The following is a 23166-nucleotide window of genomic DNA, read 5'->3' on the forward strand; positions in this document are numbered from 1 at the left end:
CGATCGCTCATCTCTGACCTCAGGCACAGTGAGGGAGCTAGGAGGCATCACTTAGTTTGGTTTGAAGCTCATGGGGTTTACCACTACCACGAATGGAGCTACACCACCATCCAGTCCACCAGCCCTCCACCTCGGCGCAGCCTTTTCTCCGAGGAGCTCTGCCCCATTCCCATCGGGGACTGCCTCACTCTTCCCTGTAGCTGCAAAGCAGATGCGTCGCGTTTCCCCTCTGCAGAAGATGAAGGTAGAGCAGAAGGGACAGCCAGGCCGTGCGACCGCCACCTCGCGCGTGGCGCGCCGGGACGCGTGGCGGGTTGCATCCCGTGGAGATAGGCGGCATCTGAATTGCACACTCCTTCCTGCCCAGCCCCATCCTGGTCACTCCGACGGCCCTATCTCTGCTCGTGACAAGCACAGGCTTGCCTCGTCATCGCCACTCAGCAGAGAAAGTTACTGCTGTTTGCTGCTGTGACAACAGAGATGCTCGGTTCAGGCTCGCGTTCGTTGCATCTGTGCTGCTCCTGAAGCTGCACGTGAGCCCAGAAGTCTACAACCGACACGCACCAAAACGCAAGAGTGCTGGTGGTGGCTCACAGTCCAGGTCCCTCGTCCCTGTCACACAGTGAGATGGCTTCCTGCCCCCGCCAGCATCCCTTGTCCCCCACGACATGCCTGCTGCTACAAGCAGCCAGCGGAGCGAGACAGCTCTCATCTCTCCCAAGCAGTGGCAGATCTCCATTACACCGACACCACGAGAGCGCACCAAGGTTCACCCTGACCCAGGCAGCACCCTCCCACCTCAGTCCCATGGTCCCTGGGGTGGCACCCAGCCCTGACACCCCACAGGGCTGGGCAGGTATAAAAATCCCCAGGACCCTCAACACTCCCCTCAGGTGTGATGAGGACAAATTCCTATGGCGATCGCAATGGCCTCTCCCACTCACTGCAGGCTTGGGACAAAGATGAGTAACTGCAGGGTTTTATTGCTGGTGAACTCAGCCAAAGAGCAATTTCTCTCCATCCATCAAGGAGGAGACAAGTACAAGCAAATATTATGGTTGTGCATATTTACTTTTCATTTTAAAATGATGTAGAGTTATATACAATTTAGGTCCTTCCCACAGGCTCCTGGCAAAATGCCCTTCAGTCTTATCTGCAAAGGCAGAAGACAACAACATTCCCCTCTGGTTCCAACACCATTTTGATTCAACTCACAACAGCACCTCCGGGAGCTCCAGGTAAGACGGTATTCCTTGGAACCCAACCTGTGTTTAAAATATCTTGGCTCAGGCTTGTCTTTCACCAGGTTTAACTCAAGAAATGTTTACAAGATCAGTTATAGGACTCGGCAGACTTGGCTAGTGGAACTGCATCTTCCTGGCTTTACCTTCCATGCCGACTGTCCCCATCACCTTGTGACTGGGGTTCCTGCAGCAAGGTGAGCCACCCTTCCCAGCAGAAAGTGAGACCCAGCATGATCCCAGAGGGGCAGCAACCCACCGACAGACAGGCAATGCACTCCCTCATGGCCACACATCCACAGCTGGGCAGGACAGGGACAGCCTGACTGGTCATACCAATATCCACCTGAGCCGGTCCGTCAAACTACTCCATTTTTGACCCCATTTCTTTAGCAGAAGGCTGAAAAAGTGAGTCTGGGTATTTCTGCGGTGAAAGACACAGAAGACAGACCTTGAGGACAGGCCCAAGGTAGCAGAAGAACTGCACATCTGCTGCATCACAAGCCATCAAGCCATGATGCCACCACCAAATCAGACCTCTTCAAGACACTCTCAAAAGCATTTCCTATTGAGGAGCTTTGCTTGAGACTCGAGGCCCCCAGACTCCAAGATAGCAGAGCTCCTCTCCCCAGAGTCCCTCTTCTCAGCGGTCTGTACACATCCCTCAGCAAGGAGCACCCCAAGAGCCTCACACAAGAGAGGACTATACAACAGTTTAGCAAAGCAATGCCTTAACCATGCCAGCTCTGCTGGGGAAGGAGGCAAGGGATACAGACCTTGAGAGACAAGAAGAAGTCCCAAAAAAGGGTCTGCCCCTCAGTCATGCTCATTCCTGCTTTGGCTTAGGTGGGGAAAGACAAATGAGTGCACAGTACAGACATACCCAAATCACTGCCATCGATTCCAGCACAAGTCTTCCCCCCACAGAAGTCCCCAGAGAAATACATGCAAAGCCTGTCCCTAAAGAGCCACCTCTAGGTTTCATACATCCCCCCACAACCATTATGGGGAATATCCAGGTGCTTTTACAGCAGAAATAGTAACAACGGGCAGGCTTTTAGCTCTATGAAACTGAGGTCCTCCTAGTTCAGAGCCACCGCAACAGATGCTTAGTGGTCTGTGCACAGCTAATTCTGATTTTCATCTTGCAACAAGAAATCCCAGCTTTCTATCATGGTCCTGCAAGCGATAACAGCAGGAAAGTTTCTTTGGTAACACAGCTTTACGCTGTCAAGCTCCCATCTGGCATAACTCAGTAAAACTTTTGTGCCTCCAGATCACCAGCCACAGCGGCCGAGACTTTGTAGTCTGTATACACCTACGTGCGCACATCTGCATCTTCATTTTTATGCATAGCACAATACAGACCACTTATTTTAATGCACCATTTCAATAGGCAATTTATCATTTAAAAGTAATCTAAAGCAAATGCCCTAACAGCAGGAATCAGCTATCACAGTCAAAGCACTAAGTAGAGTCTGAACAAACTACCAGAACCAGCATTTACCAAAAGAGCACATCTTTTACAAAAGATTGTTTTCTTCATTTGTTTCTTCCAACTAGTTAAATTTAAGGTACAGCTCATAAAAAGCTGAGAAAGTGATTACAAGTTATAAAAAGCCAACCCAAGCTGAAAGGAAAATAAGGTGAGAGGGTGAGATCTACGAACTCTAAAATCCTTAAAGACGTGATGATCCGAAACAGTTTGTTCACTCAGTGGCTGATAATACCGATGCTGTATTATCAACGGTAAGAATCAACATTTCTCAAGAAAAAATAAAAAATACAGATTTAATACAAAAGTACAGAAAGCAAGGTTTCCTGTTTGCAGGTTTAAATCTATAAGCAGTAGTTTACAATGCCTGAATTTAAACTTCAGTCCTCTGTTATGGTTTGAGTTTTCTTATATTGTTCAAATTTTTCAGAAACAGACAGTTTAAAACCTCTGCAAGACTTCCAAGTTTCAAAGAAGTGCAGTCAGCACTTTCAGAAAAATGGGCGTCCCTAGCATAACTTTACAGTGGTCACTTAGAAATTGAAGTAAACAGACTCCCCAACCCCTTTAAAAGAAAACCTTACCTGTGAAAATAATTTCAGCAAGTGCTAATTACACTTCTCACATAACAGCCTGGCTGAATGTCATCTGTTTTTCTGACTATTCAAAAGTTGCATCTACATTTAAATCTCCTTTACACTTGAAAGTGTTACCAATACTCAAGAGCTTAATTTTTATTATATTATCAGTATGGTTATACTGGTAGAAACCCAAGCGTAAACACCAGTTAAACTGGGATAAAGTAGCCTCGCGCTGGGGTCCTTTATTCCCATTCCTCCGTAGAGCAGATGGCTCAGCCTGACTGCCGCAAGGAAAATTGTTGTTTTAACCGTTCCAGTCACCAATTTTTAAGCGCAGACAAGCTCCCAGCAAGTCAGCCATCAGCATGAACTGACACGGGTCCCCCAGTATGATTGGCAGGTGCACGTACAGGTCCCCAGACAACAACCCCATTCAATCTGACCTTTTCGTTTTAAATGAAAAACACTTAAAAGCCTGCCCTGGTCTGACATATGCGTTTTTATGTCTTTCTAACGCTGTGCCAATATATTTGTATTTACTGGCCAAAGTCCCCAAACTCAGAAATCCCCCGTTATCTCCTCTGCTGCTGGAGCCCTGATCCTCAGCCGTTCTGGCCACTGCCAGCGCTGAGGGAGCCATCCGAGGTCTCCATGTCCTCACACATTGGAAAATCAGACCCCTTATACGCAAACCTCAATTCAGAGTCCAATCCTGACTTAAAATCCAACTTATATGCATGGGTACCCTTACACTTGAACACAGCTGCCTGGAGATGTGGACTGATCTTGCTACCCCAGGATATAGATGCCTGCAGGATTTGGCCCTGACTAACAGCTTTCTGTGTTTGCTTCTGTGCTTCTTGGGTTTCATTTATTAAAATTAAACTGCTCGATTCAAAAGAATGCTGCTGAAGTTATCTAATAAAAAGATCATGCAAGGCAGGAGACGTGTTTCCTCCACTCTGCTGCCAGCAGCGGCACCTGCTCAGAGAGTCATCAATACAAACAGTAACAGCTAGTATGCCCGGCTGCTGCCTTTTGGGAGGCCAAATCCTGTGCTGGTGTAAAGCAGCAACCATGCAAAAGTTTTGATCTGCAGGGAAGCACACACCCCTCTATCTCATACTCGGCATGGAGCTGCTTTCAAATCTGCCACAAACCCACGCGTCAAAATTAGCTGTAATGAGACTTATCACTTCCGAACTCCTGGTCCAGCCCTCACGCTGGAGGAAGGCTGATGCCGGCCACAGCACGGACCATCAGCTCCGATGGGGAAAATTAGCTCCCATAAAAGAGCAAACTCACTGGCAGCCCCTCCATACTGCAGGGCGCAGAGCCTGGCATTAAAGCGTTGACCTGCAGGAGCCCTGGGGTCCTGCAGCAGTGGCACACTGGCTTCAGGGCCAGGGGACTCATTTTTATCTTTGCTGTCACATTCGATTTTCAGGTTTGTCCTGGGGTTCATAAAATGAGACTAAAACAAGAAGGAAAAAAAGGAGCAGGAGAGTAGGGGTAAGAAGGAGGAAAGACCGCTCCAGCAGCACGGCAGCATCAAAGGGATGGCATCAACCTTTCCCAGATGGAGACTGCTGTATTCTAACAAACAAAAAAATCATTTGGGGCAGAACAGACGTAAGGAGTGGCCGAGGAAGCTGCAAGACCGCCCTACCTAGAGCATCCCAGTGACTGGGAGCCACCCCACTGGCTCTCAGCTGGAGCCACTGGGCGATGGTTGGGGACCAACCCATCAGCTGGAGCAGCCATGTCACAATCCTGTTATTTTAAATGCACAAGGATGGCTAGAAAAGAAGGGTGGCTAAGAACAAGAGGAATCAGCACGTCTATGCCAGAAAGCCTGCGGGTCCCATGCTGGAGCAGCCTTTCAGCAGCTCCCTGCCGCTGCCAGCAGCGCTGCCTGTGATTTACGTGTCTTTAAAGGACACCAGGATCGGACTCTGTATTTTCAAGCACAGACTACCAACCTCACACTGTTTGCACTCCCTCAGTCTACTGGGAGTGGAAGATTTTCAAAACAGCCTCACTGATTTTCATTTCTTTTTTCTTTTTCCCCCCACCGTTTGCTGTCAGCATTTCACTAAGCCTGGTCAGAAAGACCCTTAGCAAGAGGGGGGGTAGTTTTGCTTTCTCACTCAAATGCACACCAGCTTCTTGATCAAAGAAGGATAATTGATTTTGCTTTCAACTTCTCATGCAGTATCAGAACACCACAGAGCCTGGGTTTCAAACAAAGGATTATGTTTTGCAATCCAAAACCAAAAAAATGTCATTTTTTCCCCACCGAGGAATGGCCATCCTCACCAGGCAGCACCAGCAGAGTGCTGCCCTAACACTCCTCCTGCCTCTTAAGATGCTCAGTCAAGAAAAACAGACCAACAGTGACCAAAAGCACCAGGGAGCAGAGAAGTGCTGTGCCCCAAGGCACGGAGGTCGGGAAGGTGCCCGGCTCTCCCCACTCCCAGCCCAGGGTCTTCTGCAGCCCGTCTTTAGGTTGCAAACTCCTAGGGCAGAGATGGCTTTTTTGTCCATGTTTGTTCCAGTCTAAGGGTCTTATTACAAAGTTTTATTACAAAGGACAATGTTCCTTTAACCATTTTAGTTTTAAATGGGCAAAATTTGAAGGCAAAGGTCACCTTCTCCCAGACTTGCTTGGGTGCCACCACAATGAAACCCTTGGCACCATGGCGGGCTCTCTTATCGCTCTTCTTAAAACCATTTGGAAGTGAAACTTTTAAAACTGAGAGCGTACATGACCAGACAGTCTTTGTGTTCAAGGCTTCTGTTTTATCCAGTTTGGGCCAGATCATTTGAAAATAGCAACAAATACCTGACAGCCAACTGGATTCCCCACTCCTGTGCCCACTTAGTCAGGCTAGGTATTTTTGAAAGCATTATAATCCATCATGATGTTTAAAAAAAAAGCACAATAGGCCAGGACCAGTGAATCTCTCTGGTTTGGAAATGTCTGTCCCCTCCTTTCCCACCATCTCCAAGGATGACCAAGCATTAACTATCTTCTTTCATTTTTATACCTTAATAGCAAACTGCCCTGGTTTTAGCCTTGGAACAAATACCTTCAGGTGGGATGAGCAACAAAGGGCTTCAAACACCTGTATTAAAAAAAGAAGAGTTTCTCAGTGTAGCTGCTCCTCTTTCCAAACAGCTGTTTTGAGAGGCTGCGGAAGCATATTCCTTAAAAAGGGAAAAGCCCCAATGGGGCAGAGGCACCCAGGTTAACGTGGAAGCATGGCAATTAGCCAGCAGAAACTGGAGCCGCCTTACCACCGACTGCTCTTCATGAAAACATTTTTGTTTTCAACAAATGTTGTTACCATCACAAATAAAAGAATTAATTACAAAAAAACCCAAAAAACACTAAACTTTTTTTTCCCTTTACAAAACAAGAACTGAGTTGCAAGCTGACTCTTCCTGCAGAAAACTCCATTTTGAGAAAGGAGCCATTTGTACCAAATATAGATAAAAATTTCTGGAGTGATTCTGACAAGCCCTAATAACTGCTCTTATATTTGAAAACTAGGAGGACCACAGATGCCTGTGGATGTGTTCGCCTTCTGAATGAGAAAGTATCATAACTTCCATCATAGATGGGGACCGAGACATACAGATAATATATTTAAAAGCTGGTTTAGTTCCTAAAGTACCCCAACTTCAGCTGGAAGCCAGGCTCCTCATTGAATTTGGCCCTTATCGCCAAGGGAATTAAAAAAAAAAAAAAAAAAAAAAAAAGCAGAGGCAGTTTTTCTGGCCATGCTTAACACTGATAAACTTTTCCTCCCTGTGACAGGGAAACTGGCCTGCCACCGCAGAGCCCCGATGGGGAGGGATGATGGCAACGGTGCTCTGGGCCACCCCTCGCTCCACTGCAGGATAACACACACGGCTGCTGTCACACAGAGCCACCAGACCTCCACCACAGACAAAGCCGCTGCCCCTCTTCTCCCTGAACCTCATCACCACTATCCCCAGGGTGCGCAAGACTCAGCCTGGCACTAATAACTAAAATGAGGGGACAGAGAGGGTCTCCAGCGTACACAGCAGCACAACAACGGGAAGGAAAAGTGATCTTAATCCCCCGGTTCAGCAGGACCATGCACACACCATCCCGTGGCAGAGCTGTCAAACACCCATCTATCTCAGCACAACGACCGGGCAAACTGCCTGCAGGAGGACACGCAGCTCCACACGCTCCCCCTACATGTCAAGGAGGGACCTTCTCCCCCAAAGGTGACAGCGGTGGGGATAGCAAGGACATGAGCATGTAGCTGTCATGCTGTTTGCCCAGCACCCAGCCCTATACACACTCCCATCCTCCCAGCTGGGGCTTGGGCTCAAGCAAAGAGAAGGCGGCAGGGCTCAGACATCCCTCCATCACCTTGTGCAGAAGAACCTGCACTCGGACTTCCACAGGAATTCTGCAGACTATCCTCCCCTCAGAGGAGCTTAATTAATTGCCTGTAACAGGGGACTGGGATTTATCACACAACTTCATTTAGCACAGTAAGTGCAAATATTGTTACATCTTTCGTCTCCTTAGAAATGAGGGATAGCAAGTCTTTAGTCCCTGGATGCCATTTTATCTTGACCTGGAGAACTATATACACTGGAATTGCACTGCATTTTGTTTATTTTTTGCCTAGCACCAACAGCTATTATAAAACTGCACTCGTGGACCTGTACAATTTGGTTCACTTTGATTGCGTTCCTGTTTCTCAGTGGAAAGAAGGCGGCTTTTGGTTTGCAGAATGGCAAAGTTATCAATTAAACATCCTCAGCACCCTTACTGGACCTCATCAGCGCTCACAGGGAGAGATCACACTTCTTTCCATGTACCCGACGGTTTCTCAGCACAAAGTTTTCTTGGCTCCTAATTCTGTGTTCTTTCCAAGAGTTTGCCACATGTTATCCTCCAGCCTGCTGCACCTGAGCTCTGTATTTTGGAAGAGTACGTGCCTATTTGTTTGAAACAATAGTTACAGTGTATGGGTGCAACATCACACCGAAGGTATGAAACACTTGAGACCAAGAAAGGTCTTTTCAGCCTTCTTCCACCTTGCTGGTGTGATTCACAGGAGCACCTCACAGCGTAACACCACCATCATACCTGTCCTCGCCTACTCCTACCCTGCCATACTGAGCTTGTCAGCGGGACTTTTGTCAAGAGCCCTGAAGCCAACATTTATGTTATCAAGCCAAGTGTTTTTATTTTTTTTACTTGGTGATAGGGAAAACCAGAAAGGAACTGCAGAAGCTTTTGGAGACAAAGATCTCTTCAGGATGTGCCAGCTGATATTTTCAAAGACTGACTTGGCACAGCATCAAGAAAGCCAGCTTCCAACATGTAAGCAAGCAAGACCAGCTCTGTGCCAGCCATCAGCCAAGCTCAAGAAGCATTAGTGCCTGCAGTCAGGAAGGAGGACAGGAGCAAAGGCTAACACTGCACCTGTCACAAGAGGTACAGCCACATGTCTGGTCACCACCCAAGAAGGAAACGCAAAGAACAGAATGAGGGAGGACCTCTGTCAGCAACCGCAACGTCTCCGATCGCAGCGGCCACGTACAAGTCAGCGCTCGCCAAGACTGACCACGCAGCGGTGCGTGAGATACCACACTTGGCCTTCAGCCTAGAAACAGGAGACACGCGTGGGAGGCTGTGTGGGCAGAGCTGGCAAGCGAAGACGATGTCCTATCAAGCCTGCAAATCTGCACGCTGCACAGAGAGGCTCACAGCAGCCTCACATAAGCCATTCACCCGTAGCCACCATATATCTAGTTACAAGCCCCAGAAACACATCTGACTTGATCACCAGGCTTTTATCAGCATTCAGAGAGACCAGAGAAGGTCAAGAGAGCCATCACCCAGGAACAGAGGACAAGCACAGTGAGCTCAATGGGAACTTGACAGGCCAAGAATGACTGCAGTCACAGAGGACCAAGGAGAGCTCGCTCATGTTGCCCTCTTTTTCTGAGGCTCTCGAAGACGACAAAACCTCTGACCTTTGATTAAACCACGCTACTCTCAGAAGAGGGGGTGGCTTAGGGGCTCAGGGACTCAATAAGAAACTATTTATCTCAAGGTCATGGGTTCATACCCTCTTCAAGTTCTTTTTTCTTGGTCAATTAAAACAGGGGACTCAATCTGCATTAAAAAACCTGTTACTAAGGGCACAGCCAGATACTGCCTCATGAAACAGGCAGATTAAGAAAGTACAGCCCCTTTGCTGTTCCTTGCAAAGCTCCACAGGCAAGCACAGCAACTTTGCGAAAGCTCCCTGTGCAAAGTGAACACGAGCGGCTTTTGCACCCAGGGTAGCAAAGCAGAGGACGGGACTGCAGGTGAGCAGGCACGGCTGCCATAGCCAACCTCCAACATCACATTGGGCACATCCCCGTAAGGTGACTTCTGCTCATCCCCATACCACTGCTTTGAGAGGAGGTACGCTCAGCTGGTCACCACTGCCCAGATGGCTATTCCTCCTGTACCGGCTGGTGCTCAGAGGCCAAAACCCAACCACGAGTTGGTGGTCATGGTGGGGATAAGTAGCAAGACTAGAGATACGCTTCTGCCTTTGCACGCACAGAGCAAACAGCACCCACAGGACTCCAGCCCTTGCTGCCCAGGAGCCCAACCACTTTGGACTGGACATCTTCCAGCCCTCAACCCGGTGGTGACATCGGACAGGCCCTCCGATTTGCACTGAAGGAGCACAAACACTTGGGTGGACACTGAGGACCAGCTGAAGGGAGGAGACCCTCTCTCCTCCTCCTGCTGCAGGCCCAGCCCCAATGGTGACAGAAATGTGACAAACGCAGAGGTTGAGCAAATGGTGAGGACAGAGGACACCTTCCACTACGTCACCAGGCCCAGAACAACGCATGAATCAAGGTTAATGTGTATCTGAAAGCAATTACTGATAAAAACCAAACTATCTAGGAACTCCAGCTGCTGCATTCAGGGTTCCTGGTAGTGAGCACAGACACAACCAAAACCTGTTGCTGTTGTTTTTTAGCCTATAAAAAAGATAAAAACGTGCTCCTGCATGCAGGGTGCACACATTCGCCTCTGTCACCTTTAGCGGCTTCTCACCGAGAAAAAACAACCCCCTCCAAATGCAGCTATTAGGTTTCATAAAATTTTTGCTAACTCGATGCTTTTCCTATATTTACCCTTTGGTCCAAAAGCAGAGAAAGGATTCAAGCACAAAATCCCTGTGCACCAGGATGGAGCTGCTGGCCCTGCCCAGGCCCTCCCATGCATTGTGGCCAGTGCAAGGGTAACGTGGCAAAACAGAGGGGTTTGGAAACAAGCGGGAAGCAAGCAAGAGTTTTCTTCCATTCACTGAAGACGGTAATTATTTTGGAGAGGACCACATATCCTTTTGGCTTTTAATTAGTGGCAAACCAAGTCAACTTTGGTTCATATGAGGGAGAAACTATTAGGGGCTATGGATCTGCAGCCAAGGAAAACAAATCTGTACCGGTCCTTCACCCCCAGAATAACTTCTGATTGTCAAGCACAGTTACCAGGGGAATGAATAGCTTCTCCTGCAAGCTCCTCACTCAATTAAACTAATGCAGACAAAAAGGCCAGGCAGCAGCAGCCGGCAGCACAAGGCGAGTCAGATGCACACACTTGGCGCGCACGGAGTAACCGCAGCAGGTTCAGAGCGACGAGGGAGAGGAGGAGCGGCCCAGAGCCTCCATCATCACAGAAGATACCCAAGGCTTCTCCTTGAGATGCTGAATGGCAAAAATTGGCAGGCTCTGCACCCTGATGAGACTTCAGGAAGCTTTAATTGAGAAGACAGAAGCACACCTCAGTATCCAGAGCTGTCACCCATATTTAACAGAGACTGATAAAGATCTGAGTGAGGAAACACCTAAGAAAAGTCCTTGATTTATTACTAATCCAGAACTATCCTCTGGCTGCCTCCCCCTCTACTCAGCAGCCTTGTAATTATAACTCTGCCTGCAAAATCAGGACAGCCATCAAGCCAGAACACAAAATAGAGGCCAGGAGAAACGAGCACAATCCTGGGCCCTTCCTGAGCAAGAAAGCCAAGCGTCTAAAGCATCCCAATCATCTTTCAAAGCACCAAGGGAAAAAAAAAAATTAGATGCAGCAGGAGCTCATTTTTGTTCCCAGTTGCTCTTTGCAGACCGGCTGTTGGGGCACTAATGATCTATATGAAGAGGATCAATTCCTGTTTCTTCCCCCTTGTGCAGCTGAATTTCATTAAGAGGATGAATACAGGCCTTGGAGGCTACAGTGACACATACGGGCCTTCCTTACTCTTCCCTCCTCTGTGATGTGCTACAGCTTCATTTTCTCTTTGGAAAGTTAGCCAAACAGCCTTTTTTTGGAGCAGCCAGGACATGAATCGCAAACTGCAGAGTCCAGAGACAACTCCAGAATAAACTGCTGCTTCAGCAACACACATCTATATAACCCACTTGACCTCAAAGGCATCATGGAGCTTGCAACTAAACGTTCACGTCTGGGGAAAGAGAGGGAGGCAAGCAAAGGATTCAGGCCAGCCAGGAGCATCGTGCCTTCACACACCTCTGACAAGGATGTCAGCACGCGGACAAAGGCAGGCAGCAAGCAAAACCCACAGCTCCCTCCTTTCAGTTGGATTTTAATGAAGTGTGAGTGTGCAAACATAGAGCTAAAGCCCATTCCCCCTCAAAAACCGAAGAAAGTTTTGTCTTTGGTTTCAATGGAAACCCAGCCTGGTCCTTGCATAGCTGAAGGCAGCACAAGCCACCGTGGTCAGACCAGCCCCATGTAGCGGCAGCAGGTGCTCTGCAAAGTGGCACCCACACGGCCATGAACGCGCCCCAACTTAGACAGGCTCTTCCAGCAGGTGTTATTTGAATCCTGGGCATCTCTCTAGCAAAGTGCAATGATATTTAACTTCCTTGTGGGCTCAGGAGGCTGCCAAACATCTGTTGGGATTAGTTGGTTCATGTTTGTAAAGTGCATACAAATGCTATCGTAAGGAAGGGGCTGACCTATTTATGGATGCGAATGCTGGACCGAGACCCAAACCCACATACTGTATTTGCACATACGGCTGTATCTCCCCTGCCAGATTTTACTCTGTGAAGCTAGGATGGAGGCACGAGGTGTCAACTATAACTTACAGCCCACTTTTGGTCACTGGTAATTTAAGTGAGTCATACCGCTCCCCTCCTCCACTTTACCCCATCCAATTGCACAACTGAATTTTGTTAACACAGCCGGGCTAGTGCAGCTCTACCAGGAGCCCCCAAACACCACACGCATTGCCCTTTGCAGGAGAAACCCACCTTCCCTCAAGCCTCCATCCCACTCCCTGGAGCCCCACCAGGGCTGCAGATCACAGACTCTCAGCCCACAGATCTCCGGCAAGCTCCCAGAGGCCAAGCTGCAGAAGATCAGCCACCCAAATTCCTCGTGGCAAGGGACTTTGCATCAAGTTTCACATTTCTCCTGGGTGCCCCTCCCTCCCACACAGGCCTCTTGTGAGTAAGGGCTGAGGAATGAGATGGCGAGCATGCACAACCCAGAAGCCACAGTGATAAACAGCCGTGAGGGAGATGAACTCCCCAGGAAGGACGGGGAAGAGCCCAAGTAGGTTTCAGATAGAACCGAGCTCATTTGTTAAAAGGATTATAGGTGGCAACTGCTTGTGATGGCAGGGCCACAGGAGCCGTACGTTCCCGTGACTCAGAATTGCTTTGCACCAAGTTGCAAGTCCTAGACATAGAGCTTTGCTCTGCCAGGAGCTACTGCTCCCCTTTCCTCCACAGACACATTTCAATACTTAACAGGTTTCCATCTTAGTCACATTCTGCTAACACTCACTTTTTACATCCTTTTCATCTTCCCTTATAATCAGTCTTTTAACCCCCAAGTCAATCACTCTGCTCTTCTCTCACCATTCTCTGCTTTACCTTCCCTTCCCCAGGCAGGAGCTCCTTAGACCCAGACACTGCTCCATGGGTACAGCCTGTGCTCTCTGCTCAGGTACACAGGACTTCAACACGCAGTTTGGCAGACTCCCTACTCTCCTTTGGGTAGCGTACAAGTGGCAGGCTCAGTCAAAGATGCTACAGGTCAAATTTAGAGAGATGGACAACACTAGAAAATGTTGCCTATGGGATATGGAAGCAAAAACAAAGAGAAGGGCGAACAGGAGCCCAGGAGCATACCAACACAATACCCAGAATTACTCTAGTCTTTCCTTAGATGGATAGGCCTTGTCTTGTTCTGGAGACCAAGAGCATCTGGAATTATTTCCATTACACATTACATGCAGAAAATATTCCCATCCTAGCAGGTGCATCTACCAAGACAGCTGGAACTAAACCAGATGATCCAATGTGGGACTGTCTGATAATATAATGCTAACTTTGCACATCCAGTTCCACCCATGAAATTGGGCACACCCTTAATCAGGTATGAATCAAATCATCTGAGACATGAGAAATTTATCAAGAGCTGTTGCAAAAACATAAAGTTGCTTGTGCCTCACCGCGCTTCACTTTCAAGGGATGAGCAGCTGACACGGGCGGACAGCCGTCCTGAACAGAACAAAGCTGGAGCACATCACTTTTGCTAGGACTTCTTGCACATGACGGCATGACCCAAGACCTAAAATACCACCTCAAGCATGCAAATGCATGCAGACCAGAGGCTTGGGCTACAGCATTCAGGCAACTCCAGCAGGCAGGGAACCCGAGTGGTGCATGTACGGGTATGACACTCCAGCGAGCGGCCTGACCCCAGACAAGGTGGGGCACTACCAGCACAGATGATCGTTGTAACACACAGGAGTCCTCTCTTTTTCACCTCAGGGTACATCACAGCAAGGCAATACACGAGGCGGTGCAAACGCGAGGTGATGCCAACCCATCTGCCCTGCATCCTCAGAGGGATCCGATACCCACCTGCAACACCAGTGACCACAAAACACTGCCGTAAGTTGTGTGTGCAATGAGGAGATGGGAGCTAACTGCATGCAGAATAACTTAGAAATGAACCCACCCTACAGGGATCTTTGTGTATAGTAAGGCAACAAGCTCTGCTCTCATAGCTTCTCCACCGACTTCCCCAGCCTCCACACACCCTGAGTTCACAGCTGTCCCACAGAGCAGAGCAAAACACGCCATGCCAAGCCATGGAAGGAGGTGCACAGGCACTCCGTAAGCTGCCATCCTTTCACCCAGACGCTCCGAGTACCTTGGTGGGCAGAGTGCCTTGGAAAGACGCTCTCATTTACATTGTTTGAAGTTCACCTGCTGCTCTGGCCTCATTCCCAAATCTCATACGCAGAGGGAGACTCTCAAAGAGGCATCACATGCCAAGAACGCCGCACTCATCCCCACAGCGACGCAGAGGTCCAAGGCGTTATTCCTAACTTCCAAAATATGCTTGTGCCTCACAGTTCGTCACTTAATGCCACTGTTAGAGGCTTGCAACTTGTCTACCTCGCTCACAGTATGATCTCCTGCACTGTACAAGGCTGAGTCTTCATTGCAGCGAGGCTACGGCCATTCTGCATTCTACAGCGCTGCTTCAGAAGAAAAGAAGCCAGACAACTCCCCAGATAACTTAACCCTTTGGCCCATCATTTCTGCCCCATCTGTCTGCCTTGGAAGCAAATTAGGATTCGGGTATAGGACAGTGCTTAAAACACTTGCTTATCTTTAGGCACACAAGTAGCTGCAGAGAGTTCAGCTGGATTACTCATACACTTGAATTTCAGACTTACTATGCAGAAGGTTCACCAAGCGCTCCTTAAATGGCAAAGATGCAATGCCGTGTTTTCCAAGCTTGGCTCTGTACAACCCAAGGAACCCGAGAAAGGAATGGATTCTCTGAATAAGCACCAAAGTGGAACTGTGCTAGGAAGTCATAACTCTCATTCTCCTGAAAAATAGCCTGCAGGATCAGAAGTGATGGAGAACCACCACAGCTTTTAAAGGAAGCTTAAACTACCCTAAAAAGTGGCAGTCTTGCTGTACACAGGAAAACAAGCCACTGAGGAAGCATCCAGAGGATGATGTATAGTCTCCTTTACCCTTATTCTACTCCTCGAAATATGTTTTTATACACAAATACCAGCTGGACCTTAACCATTTTTGCGGCTCACTTCTGGACCTCCCCACCACCACATTTCAGATTCAACAGCATTAAGCTGCCACAGTTTCTAAATGCCAGAGGCAAAGACTAGGTTCCACCCTAAGCTAGGCATTTCAATACCCACGCAAGATAAGTACGGGCCTTGCCCCCCAATCAAGGATGATGATGATAATGCATAAGAGGCAGGTAAAAGCGGAAAAGATGGGGGAGATGGACTGTAAAGATAGGCATAACTGCAATAAGCAGTTCAGAGTAATCTCCAGAGTTGGGTAGAAAGGATACTAACTTCAGTCTGTAATTACAAACAATTCTTTTCAACCATTTCTATGTTTGATTATCAGTTATGACTGCAAACTAAAGAGAAAAACGCTGGTCTAACTGGCTTTTTTCTCCTGGATTTCAGTGTCAGGGATGACACAAGACTCCCAACGCCACTCCTCTCCAAGCCTCAGTGTTCCATCAGTAAAATGGCAAGAATAATTTTCCTTCATCTTGGGAAGGCACTGCAGAAACAGTCCCTCCAACTTGCAAAGCACTCCAATGAAAGAGCAAAGAGCACTCCAGAAAAGCACAAAAGGAAATTAATAATTCTGCATTCAGTCCCAGATTTGAACAGTATGTAGTAAATAAGGCTTGGGGCCACACATTGCACAAAAGGAAAACAAACTGAATAGCTGCTCATTAAGCATCACCTTCCACTCTGGGCTCAAAGAGTAGGTGCTCTGGCAATTAAGCGGCTATATCATAATACCTGCTTGCAGGGGAGGCCAAATTAAGGTTTCATCAGTGACCTTCATTCTGGCATTTCATACCTTTGGAGCACTCAGACTTCACCACATTAACACCATTCTTTTAACTAATTTCACTGCCTGTAAATAACTACAGGACTGCCACGTGGCTGCCACAATCACTATCTGTTTCTCTTGGGAAATCCAGATTAAAGGCTTGTCTTGGCCACGGTTAATAGCTTGAGGTATCTCTCAAGATTTGCCCAAACCCATGAAAAGCAAATCAAGCCTCTACCTCAAGCGATGAGGTATGTTAAATTCAAGCCATCTGATCTCCTTCAGGGCTGAGCTGAAACGGGGACACCACTGACACCCAGGCAAGCGAGGCAGAGGAGATGCAGCAGCTGGAGTTACAACCACTTATCAGCTGCTAATCCAATCACTCTCCAACCCAGTCACTGCATGCAGCACAGTGTCTGGGAGATTCCTTGCCTTCATTCAAGCTTGCCTCATTAAGTGGAGTAATTCAAGTCTGTTAAGGTGAGGTAATAAACTGCTGAAACAGAGAGCTCCTTAGGGTACATACACACAGCACATCGAAGATCCACATGCCCGTTACTGAGATATAAACCACTGCAGCTGGGGTACAATGAACACAGCAACCGCAGCAGGACTGCCGGCAAGTCACCTGTGAATCACCCCAAGCTTCTCTTCCCAAAAAGAAGACCTCACCAACCTGAGTTTCATGCAGCCAGCCACACTGCTGCAAAAGCCTTAGAGGAGATATTGTAAATTTGCTCTGTTATACTTACCTAAAATTTGGAGCTAGACTGCTTTTACCCCATCGTGCAGTGCATCCCTACCCACCCCACTGGGCTCCACAGCCCCTTCCTTCAAGGTCTGCGGTACGATCGGTCAGCCTCCTCCATCCACAACAAAGCAGCCAAGTCCTGGTTCCTCAGCAGCGTCAGGACCCCCAGCTGCACGGCCCTGGCAGGGGCTCTCCAGCTGGAGGAGAGAGCAGGAGCAGAGGGCGAAGAGGAGACGACTGCAGCTCCCCACAATGAGATCCATCGGCCTAATAAAGGGGGGACAGGTTACAAATTGACGTACAAACAAGACCCGACTCTGTAATTCAGAGCTAACAGGGTAGTTTACTGAACGTTAATTAAATCCTCAGTGCCTGTTACCAACTGTGGAGATCAACTTATTTTTAAATTAAATAAGCAATAAATGCTTAGATGAAGTTCTATTAAATTTCACCCAGTGAATGAAGTATGTGGGGCTTTTAATAGACATTAAACAAGATAGTTATGGCAAGTTAGTTGATATTTTATTACCTAAAGATAATGGCCATATTAAATCTCAACTAACTATTCCACTGGCAGCACAATCATCCGAGACTTGGCGGAAGTTTGCCTGTCTTGAAGCATCACTGGGCAGCGGCAGCAGGGGGAGGAAGGCAGCCAAGTGCTGAATGGCACCTACTTAAAGGATGCTCAAGTGCATAAACCCACTTAGGCACAAAAAGGGATCCCTCCCAGCCACATCTGGAAACCCCAAAGAGGGCTGATGGGCTATCACGCAGAAACAAGCTGGCGTACACCAGAGACCCTCAAGCATCCCAATCCCCCAAACCAAATAAAGCAATTTATGGGGTTACTGAGGAATCACTCTATTACAAGGTTCCCTTACGGCATCACTGGGCCACAGAAAACATTCTTCCTAACAGCCTGCAATGCTCAAAAGCTGGTATCTTTTTCTAAGAAAAGGTTATCAACAGCCCACAACTCCACCGATGTTTGTTTTCCTTTCCTGAGCATATTGCAATAGCTTGGGAGTGCTTGAGTGACTCACACGTGTGTCACTGTCACCCACAGATCCCAACAACAGATACTGACAGTCTAAAATGACAGAGACTTGCTGACAGCAACTTAAAAATGATCATTTTCATGCCAGCTCTTGCGCTTGCTCAGAACGTGATCGAAACCAGCTCTTTGAGATGAAAGCAGAATCTCTACCGAGGTGTCTCTACCAGTAACCTTAATCACAATGATTAAGTGTGGGTAGTGGGGGGTTTTTTTCAGCCTGGATTGGAAACATTGCGAGCCCTACCTGCCCTGCTGTGCCCAGAAGCAGGAGGAACGGAAAGAGCCGAACCCTGCACCATGCTAACCCCCACTTCTTGGGCGGGCACAAGCTCTCAAAAAGCTTTTAAACTTTGTGGGGTTTTTCTGGTCTGTGGTTTTCAGTTTGATTTGTTGTTTTCTTTTCTCTGTTTGTTTCTATTTTTACAAAACAAAAAGCTCCCTAAATTAAAAAGAGGAAAACACAGAGCTCTTCAGACTTTACCGATGCTCTCCTCCAGCATCCCAGTGCACATGTGAAAGCCAACGTCTTCCCTCCGATCCCTCCTCTGGAACCATTGTTCATAAAGTTACTTCAAGTCCTATATTTTCCTACATATAACCCACAGTCTTTAAAGGTATTGTTCTTTGTGACTCCGTCCCTCACATAACCCACATCCTTAGATAAGCTATGGTTTCCGTCTCCTCTGCTCCTGCCCGCTTTTGAAGCGTGGCTACAGTTCCAGTAAGCTCTCTAGTTTTTAGCAGAATTACCCTGCTGTGAGAGCAAAGGGAGAGGATGAAGCTACCAGGGTAAGACAGCAGCTGCAGGGGACCGAAAGCAGGCAAGAGCATCGCTGTCTCGCTCACGTGTGCACAGAGCAAACACACACGCTGAATCCCAGACTTCTGGCGGGTCACCTAGACTTGGTATTCATCTTGCTTCCCTGAAGGCTTCTCGCCATCGAAAAAATAACGTGCCTAAAAAGCATAGATGTACCTAGAGGAAATGCATATTTCTTCGTCATCTCAATGCCATCTTTAAAACCACTCCATGCATCCACTGGGACTTCCCCCCACCCGGAGGGATTACCAGAGCTACCACAGACTGCACTGGGAAGAGCATCGATGTCCAGCCAGAGGTGAAACCCAGCATGGTGCGGGGCCAGCCGGAGCGGGGGGGTGCTGCCCAGAGCCACGTCAGGGCCAGAGGAGTTTATTAGGAGAAAGGCGGAGCTGTGTAGGTCAGGCTTTCAGATGCTCGACAAAGTGCCACCGAGGATGCACTGTTCGCACAACCATGAAGGAATAGAGAAACCACTGCGGTCACCCTGAGGGTATATGTTTCCACAGACGCACGGAAACTGTCTTCTTGCAAACAATTTGTCATCCACCCAAGCTACTGCTTTTCTCCAGCTACAGTCAGCAAGAGATGTTTCAGAGAAACCTGTGCCAAACAGTCTCTTCTTTCCAATCAGATGTTTACAAGAGCCATCACCATTAGGTGGTATAAATCTGAACGTACCTGACGTTCATACAACCACCCCATCTCCTTTCCACGCTTGGCTAAATTCTTGTCCTCAGCAACGTTCTGCATGATAAATGCCACCATTTAGTTACACGGAAAAGTACTTAATTTTGTTAATTTTGAATCAGCCGCTTTCACCTTGGCTTGCACTGCTACAAAGGCACAGAGACCCCTTTTCCACTGCACTCACTGTTTCTGTGACAACTTTCTTACACGTATCCCTTACAGAGGAGCAATCCCAAACTACTGGTCAAACTCCCTCAGGTTTTCCAGCTCCCCACCATTTTTACTATCCCTCTCCAAAACTGCATACACCAGGCTTCGCTGGTCATAAGGGAGTCACTGAAGTTTTATAGTCAGGCATTATACAGACAAACGCAAGCAGCGATTTTAACAAACAAGGCAACAGTCGGGCTTTGAAATTAAGTGAGTGGTGTCTCCATTCTGACCATGAACTCCCACACCGCAATTTGTACTACGAGTTATAATTAAAAATACATACTGATGATCATATTATATATTTAAAAGCACTCCAGCTCCACTGAGACTGTAGCTGACACTATTAGGTGCCTTGCAAAACTCATTAGTCCAGGCCTGGAGCTTCACCCCTGAACATCCTAGAGAAACAAGGGATACACATCCGAATCCGCACTTTCATTATCTGAAAGCTTGAATTACACTGCACCAGTTCCTGATGCTGGTAAGGCGGAGCCCATTATCTCTCACTAACACAGCACAGCTGAAGACAATATTCGGAGCAATGCAACTTGGAGATGTGATGTCCTCTGGGAGTTTCCATGAGACAAGGCATCTAAACTGCACAGGAACCTGGAAATTTCTGTACCTAACCATGACTGCTGGGATACGGGATCTGAAAGCCAATCCTGGACCACCAGTCTAGAAGCAGGTTTTTGCTGGTTTGCCCTGGTTTCACGAGAGCACATCACAGACTATCATTCAACACTTTTACCCTCTAAACCTGGGTGACTGCTCATCCAAACTAGCAGAAGAGGACAGGACCCACAGAGCTGGAGCCCACACCGAGATGGACACGCTCACCAGCATCCTGCCCCGACACCTGGGCTCATCTCCAAGCTTGCTCCAAAGGTGAAAAATCTCACCCTGGTGCAACAGGAATTGGAGCTTCTCTCCCAGCTCGGTACCGGCTGCCCAGCCAACCACACCGGGCCACCGGGACTTGCACAACGGAGACAGCTACGCACCGACAAAGCTGTAATCCTCACCGACCCAGGCATCCTGCACTGTGGAGACTGCACAACAGCAATTCATAGCTGTTTGGGGCTGTACCGACAGAAGCTTCAATGAGACACAGTCTCAGCTGCATTTTCCTGGACGCGTCCTCTGTTTCCACCCAGGAGTTTGCCCAAGCAGCATACGATGGCCACGTATCCCTGACTGGAACTTCTGGACAGCAGGACCGCTGGCAACACAGGACACGTGCATGGCCAACATGCCGACGGCCTCCACACGAGGCACGCACTCTAGGGCTAACTTTTGGAAAGAGGGCATTAAAAATCACTCAAGTGCCCTTTCTGTACATAAGGAGCACATTTTCACAGTCCAAAAGATTCATTGCACATTGCCTACCCGCTACCAGGCACCTCTCTCCAGCCAAGAGACCCCCAAAAAGCCTACAGTGACTTTCAGCAACCCACGCGCTCCTAACAGACCATCCAGCACAGGGCTGGGAGAAGAGCCTACAAGGACCAGAAGACATCTGATGGCAGGAGAGCCCCCAGCACCATAAGCGATGAGGACTTTGCGCCACCACCGTCCTGGACCAGGTTCCCCCAACTTGGTAGCTTTTCCCAACAACAGCCAACACAAGCAGACTTGGGGGGGGGGGGGGAGACCAAAACAAACAAACCCTGAAGAAAACAATTCAAGGAAAACTGTATATGAAAGTCAACAATTAGAGGGGAGCAGGGCTGAAGGCCCCATTAGCCGCACCAGCATCCCGCTGGAGCTGCAGGCAGGATTAGGCACGGGCAGGAGCTCGCTGCCAGGTGGCCCTTATGGCCACCACCCACACCGTCACCTGCTGACAGCCCATCCCGTAGGGAAAAACCCTCCAACAAAGGCTAAACAACTGAAAGAGGGGAATAAAAGAGCTCATAAATTGAGGAGTGACAGGATGAAAGGTCATGGGGTGGGTGGGGGGAAACAGAGTAGGCCAACGGGCAGAGAGAAGTTTTCAATAGTAAATCTTTATCCTGAGATGGAAATATTTCCTGAGGAAAATCCCATATTCCAGAGCACTATTTAGCCTTGCCTGGGCCAGTCCTACTGCAGCAAGGGTGGGGATAACCAGAAAGTCCCTCGCATGCCCAAACTGCGCTGCTACGCAGCGGGCTGGGCTACACACAGGACTGCAACCAACATTTTCCAGCGTGAACGCAGCTGCGTTGTTCACATACAGATGAAACGCTGTGTCCTGTTCCCCGGCTCCATCTGTTCCCCTGCCTTCCTAATATCCCGTATCTGCAATTTCTTGGTGAGTCAGCACCTGCTGTATCACCCAGGTCCTAGACATCGAGGGACTCCCCACTCTCCTGGATCTTGCCCCAGAAATCATCCCTGGAAAGTATAAGCACAAACTCTACAGGTGAATGAGTCCCAGGAAGCGAAGAAATCCTCAAATCTAGAGTGTTTCCAAAAACCTAACGCTTCCATGCGAAACCTTGTATTTCACGTGGGTCAGAACCATTTTGCGCACAGGGGCCAAGGTGGTGTGGATGTGCAGGAAGACACATCAGCAAGCTTGAGGGCTCTCGCAAGCTCTTAAAACTTTTGTGTACCAATCGCCTAGCAAGACAGAAGGACACCAAAGAGGAACCTAACCCAAAAACCAAACAACTGGGCCAAAAAGCCAACTCATGCAGGCATAGAAAAACACCAACCAAAAAATAATAATCAAGACAAAGCAAGAGAATCCAACGCTCGCTTGTTTCACCAACGGGGCCAAACTGCACCTTGAGGTACAGTAGCCAGAGCAATTATGGCATGAGTTTCACCATCAACACCTCCTACTCGGGAGCACTGCCTGCTCCCCAGCACAGCCCCAGGGTGTGGAGAGCGCTCCTGAACAATGGCAGGAATAAGATTTGCCTGTTCAAAAGGGGAGGGGAAGAGAAGGGGGAGGGAAAAAAAAAAAAAAAAAATTTATATTTTAAAAAAAAAAAAAGCCCAGGGTGACGTAAGGCTGTGGGAAACTTTTACGTCCTTACCTGCTGGGGAAGGGTGGGCCTCCCCTGGCGTATAAAAGGCTGCCAGGGCTTTACTCAACTTGTTCTTTACTACGAGCCCCGGCCGAGGGGGCGGCCGGCGCAAGGTGCGGCGGCGGGGCAGCGCTGCGGCCGCCGCGGGGGCGTAGAGGCGGCCCCCGCCCGGGCCAGGTGCACCTGCGGCCGCCGGCACCGAGCCCCGGCCGCCCGGGCTGGGTGAAACGGGGGGGGGGGGGTATAGAACGGGACCCCGGCCCGCGGGGCAGCCCCCGCCCGCCGCGGAGCCGGGGGGGAGGGGGTGAGGCGTGCAGCCGGGCCGCTGAACTCCCGGGGAA

At 48.7% G+C, this 23166-nt stretch overlaps 1 protein-coding gene across 34 annotated transcripts in view; it reads right to left on the reverse strand.

Moving 5' to 3' along the window:
• Positions 1 to 23166, reverse strand: part of LPP (LIM domain containing preferred translocation partner in lipoma) — a 552127-nt gene that overhangs the window by 329943 nt on the left and 199018 nt on the right. For 7 of the 34 annotated variants that reach the window (XM_049802992.1, XM_049803004.1, XM_049802986.1 and 4 more), the window contains exon 1: positions 19 to 3288. The exons of 3 other annotated variants lie outside the window; for them this stretch is intronic. The gene's annotated coding sequence lies outside the window, so the exon portion shown is untranslated. Of the gene's footprint in view, positions 1 to 18; positions 3291 to 17023; positions 17290 to 23166 lie in introns of those variants that run through there. 24 more of the 34 variants (XM_049803005.1, XM_049803006.1, XM_049803008.1 and 21 more) reach the window with 17 other exon arrangements.

This window comes from Accipiter gentilis, chromosome 6 (genome assembly GCF_929443795.1).
Source record: "Accipiter gentilis chromosome 6, bAccGen1.1, whole genome shotgun sequence".
In the NCBI taxonomy this organism is placed as follows: domain Eukaryota; kingdom Metazoa; phylum Chordata; class Aves; order Accipitriformes; family Accipitridae; genus Astur; species Astur gentilis.